The sequence below is a fragment of the Neltuma alba genome, unplaced genomic scaffold, assembly GCF_004799145.2.
Source record: "Neltuma alba isolate B1F8T4 unplaced genomic scaffold, ASM479914v2 tig00002991_pilon, whole genome shotgun sequence".
Classification (NCBI taxonomy): Eukaryota; Viridiplantae; Streptophyta; class Magnoliopsida; order Fabales; family Fabaceae; genus Neltuma; species Neltuma alba.
In genome coordinates, this window is record NW_021633095.1 from 102,509 (window position 1) to 107,697 (window position 5,189).

A 5,189-nucleotide genomic window follows, 5' to 3' on the forward strand; every position below is an offset into this window, starting at 1 on the left:
TAAACAGTTCATTGTTTGTAAAAGAAAATTGTTTTTAATTGCTTATTACCAACTTGAATCTAAATATTATCTATAATTTCTATTTAAATATTTTTCAGGTTAAGCTGAATTTCTTTAATTATGCGGTCCCTACAATTAAAAACATTATAAATATATATAACATAATATTGTACAACATTTGACATAGGTCTATCTCACTTCACACTTCTGTTTTACAATTGTAAAGAAAAGATCATAATTAATTATTTGATTGTAAAGTATTATTATTGTTAAAAAAATCATTTTTTACCATATATTTTTAATAACATATTGACCTATATGTGTAATAGTATATATTTTAAACTAGGAAGACAAAATATTGAACGTCCCTTTCTGGTTTAATTTCTAGGTTGAAGACAAAGTTTTATTTATTCAACAAAGGTTTATAAACAAAACAACAAAGATCCAGGAGATTGGTTTACAGTATTGTAACGACATCTATCAAATCAATCGGACCAAATTAATTAAATTTAAATTAAACGAATATCAGTAAACTGACCAATATATGCATCTAATAAATCCTAGTATGGTAAACATATTCACATATATAATTAAGAACATCCGAAATGTATAACATGTATTGATTACCTAGAGGAATAAAATATAATTATTGATGCATCCAATATATTATAACGTGACGTTGTGGTTATTGAAAAATTATTTGTCTAAAAAATTAGGATTGTAAATTTAAGATTGATCATGCAACGCATTTATTTAGTTTCATTTCTGCGGACGGTGAGTCCTAGCTACCGTTTTCCTGCGTTTGAATTAGTCAAATAATAAATTTTTTTTAATTCGTATTCTAAACAAGTCGACTTCTACTATATGCTTTCTTCTTTTTCTAATTCAAATAAACATTATTCTAAACTAAAAATTTTTACTTATGTGGCGCATGAAATTTCATTGAGTTTACAGGTGAAATTTGCTTTAAAAAAAATTCGGCCGAAAATAATTATATATGTATATAGTAGTATATCAAATTTGTGAGTGCGTTATTGAGAAAGTAATTGGGAAGTTATTAATTGTTATATGATTTGGTAGCCATTTCATTTTAAAAAACGTCGTATATGATTTGGAAGGTCAACTAAGGTGGGCCCCCACTCCCTTTCGTGTATTAAATGGAACTACAAATTGATTAGTGAGTCATGTGAGACCGGAGGTAGTATATAGATATAATTTTTATATTGGTATTAAAAATATGCATAAGAAAATTTTTCACTCCATCAAAATGTAAAAATAATTATTTATGATTGGACAGATTTAAACATTATATTGCTATTGCTACAGTTTGGTGAGTGAGAATATTCGGGAAGATTGAATCCATGGTCTAATTATCATTATATTTATGGAAGCAAACAAATTAAAGGACAACAAATTAAATCAAATCTAGACGCAAAACATATAGTATTGCTTCATCTCTCTGCTATAATATATATATATATATATATATATATAAAATTGCCCCGTGTGTGTGTGTGTGTGTGTTCTTCTATAATACAAGCCCTCTCGCTTCAATGTCACTGGCACTTTTCCACAATCTGCATGAAAATGAAAAATCGAAATGAAATTAGGAATCAGCAGAGTAATTATGTTAAGGAGTTGGTCATAGTTTTTTGTATGGATGGATTTGGAGAAATTAAGATTAAAATATATTTTGAAAAAAATTGACGAGAGATAAAGAAAAGTAGTACGTGCCCCAGTTCTCAGGTACTATAAAATTCTTCAATGGAAATATATATATATATATATATATTTATATAGCCAGTATGCGAAAACTCTTGCCACGTACGTAAAAGATAAGGTAGGTAGGTATCATGGCATACTTATAGAAACTCATCATCAGAACTGATATGGAGGAGTAATTAACATTGAACCCATGTTTTACTAATGAAAAAGGGTAATACCTGCTGTCCTAATTATAAGGACTAGTTTGTAGTGCAACTTACATTATAAACTAGTTATCATAATTAGGACCAGTATTTTAAAACAAAAGAAAGAAAGAATAATGAACCTGATGGAGAAGTGCATGGATCATGGTCTCTTGGTAAAGACCTTGGCGGTGGTGGGGATTTGGGTGGGAGTTCTTAAAGGAGTCTGAGAGTGAGGAGGATGGGGCGTATTTGCTTTGGAAAAACTCTTCTGCGTGGTTGGCATTTTAGTGCCATTGGCAGTTTTGGAAGCCGCCGCCTGAGTCTGAGTTGGTGGTGGTGGCCTGAAAACCTTCTGGGGGTTTATGCTTTTAGAATTCATATCTAAGGATAATGTTTGGGAGCCTTAGGATGGGGATAAAGAAACAGGCTAGCTAGCTTGTTATGCAGAAAAACTGAGAGAATTAAGAGGTAGATGATAGATAGATAGATAGATGGAGAGGAATATTGGTGTTGTGAAGCTTGTTGGTGAAGCAGAGGTATTTATAGAGTTGCATTAACGTAGATTTCATGACAAGGGAAGGAAATGGGAAGAAATTTACATAGAAATTATGGGGAAAATTTTGAAGCAGCGTGCGTAGGATTGGGGCACAAGTAAGCGATCCATGACTTGGCTCTCCGCGGTTGCCTTATACCTGCTTGAGACGTTGGTTATTTATTTTCCCTTTCCAGCCTTAAAAATTCCCTACAAATAAAATTAGAGGGAGAGGAGACTCCAACTTCGGAGGCACGCGGCTTGAGGAAGCAGTTGGCTGAGGTGCCAGAGAATGAAAAGGCGAAATGTGGAATGTGGGATCATATTGAGTCGCTTTGGCCGTGTAGGACCCCTTCCAAACTTCCTTCGTCCCTTCACAGAACTTATATGTGCCTCGCTAATTATAAAATTCAATATATACACACACTACACTTTTCATCCTATTTACAAGTCAGTAGTTTTTTTTTAATCATGCTCACATAATTGTATTTTTAATATGTCTATTGTATTAATTATAACTATTTTGCCTTTTATATATTATTGTGTAAATTATTATTTTCTTAAAACGTGCATATATATGTATTAAATAGACGTAAAATTAAAAAGCTGTTAAATTTTAAAATAAGATTAATAAGATTTAATTTTTTATTTGAATAAAATATGTTAAAAATGATCTATAAATAAAAATAAGATCACAGACTCAAACTTCTCGGCCACGTGGCTTGACGGCGTTGGCTGAAGTGCCGGAGAATGAAAAGGCGAGATATGGAATGGTGGGAGTTGCGTTGGCCGTGTAGGACCCCTTTAAAACTTCCTACGTCCCTTCACGGAACCGTACCTCTGAGTCCGTCCCTAGTTATAAAATTCAATTTATCTAAATATATGTTATTCATAACTTATGAATAGCATGGTTTTTTTAGAGACTTTATATTTTACATTGATATGATGATTTTAACTATATACTCCTCTCATTCTAGATAAGATATTTTTTAGTCTTATTTATAAGGCACTAAGAGAATTTTTTGTATGAATATATAATTTTAACCCTTATTTATTAATGTGTTCACTTTGTTTACATGAGGTATAATGTATATTAAATAGAGATAAAGCAAAAAACTTATTAAATTTTAAATGAAAGTTAATAAAATTTAAGGTTTTTCTTGATCTATATGAAACATCTTGAAAATAATTTATAGATAGGAGTAGAGAAGTATATACTAAAAAGGTTTTTTTTTAACTTAAGCATATTTTAAAAATATTTATTCAAAATAATTGTATTAAAGAATTATGATTTCTTGAAATTTACATGGATAGACACACATATAAGTAGAGGGGATTATGAACTTGCGTGAAGGGGAAGCTAGCATGGGAAATTTACGGGGAAATGGTATAGAACTTAGATGTTAGTTTCTCTCAGCGTTATGTTGTGAATAAAGCAGAGGGAGTTTCATTTAATTAATTGAGTTTCCGCGGACAGAGAGGCAGAGATGGGTCATGTCGCGGTAAAGCACCTTCAATAAAGACCAAAGACTTTAAACCGTCTCTTAACGGCGTAACACGGAGCCGTGAACCTTCAATTTTGTCCTTCACTAAACAAGGTCAACTCAGGTCCCTTGGGCATTACATATATATTTAACCTTTTGGGTTTTTTTTCTGGGTTATTTGTATTGGCCGTGTAGGACCCCTTCAAAACTTCCCTTCTCCCTTCACGGAACAGTACCCGAGTCCCTCCCTAATTATAAAATTCAATATTTAAATATACATTATTGGTTTTTTAAGAGACTTTATATTTTACATTGATATTGATAATTTTAACTATATACTCCTCTCATCCTATTTATTTATAAGTCAGAGAAAAAAGATATTTTTTGGTTCTATTTATAAGGCACCGAGAGAATTTTTTATATGGATGTATAGTTTTACCTTTTATTTACTAGTGTGTTGATTTTATTTATATGAGGTACAATGTATATTAAATAGGTATAAGGTCGGAAAGTTATTGAATTTTAAATGAAAGTTAATAAAATTTAAGATTTTTCTTAATCCATGTGAAATATGTTGGAAGTGACTTATAAATAGGATCAGAAAATCATACTAAAGGTTTTTTTTTTTAACTTAAGCATATTTTCAAAATATTTATTTAAATTAATTGTATTAAAGAATTACGATTTCTTGAAATTTACATGGACATACACATATACGTAGAGGGGATTATGAACTTGCGTGAAGGGGAAGCTAGGATGGGAAATTTATGGGGAAATGGTATAGAACTTAGATGTTAGTTTCTCTCAGCGTTATGTTGTGAATAATCGAGTTTCCGCGGACAGAGAGAGAGAGATGGGTCATGTCGCGGTAAAGCACCTTAAATAAAGACCAAAGACTTTAAACCGTCTCTTAGCGGCGTCACACGGAGCCGTGAACCTTTAATTTTGTCCTTCACTAAACAAGGTCAACTTGGGTCCCTTGGGCATTACATATATATTTAACCTTTTGGGTTTTTTTTTCTGGGTTATTTGTATTGGCCGGAAAGGCAGAAAGGCAGAAACTTTTTTAGTACGTAGTTGAATCAAACATACTATCGTGGGATATTTCCTCACATTTTGTCGGAAATTCTTATACCATTGACTTCTCTATGTCTCTCTTATTGTCTGTCGGCAAATATGTGGACATCTCCTTTTCATAGAATTTTCTTTAATTTTCACGACTCAATATTTTTTTATATTGTCATATCATCACCAGCTAAGTGG

At 31.6% G+C, this 5,189-nt stretch overlaps 1 long non-coding RNA gene across 1 annotated transcript; it reads right to left on the minus strand.

Moving 5' to 3' along the window:
• Window positions 1-1,250: 1,250 nt before the first annotated feature.
• LOC114739957 (uncharacterized) lies at window positions 1,251-2,394 on the minus strand. The gene is made up of 2 exons (XR_003739655.1): window positions 2,051-2,394; window positions 1,251-1,577 (listed from the first exon to the last, which is right to left on the minus strand). It is a non-coding gene; the product is annotated as an uncharacterized LOC114739957 (long non-coding RNA).
• Between the last annotated feature and the right edge of the window lie 2,795 nt (window positions 2,395-5,189).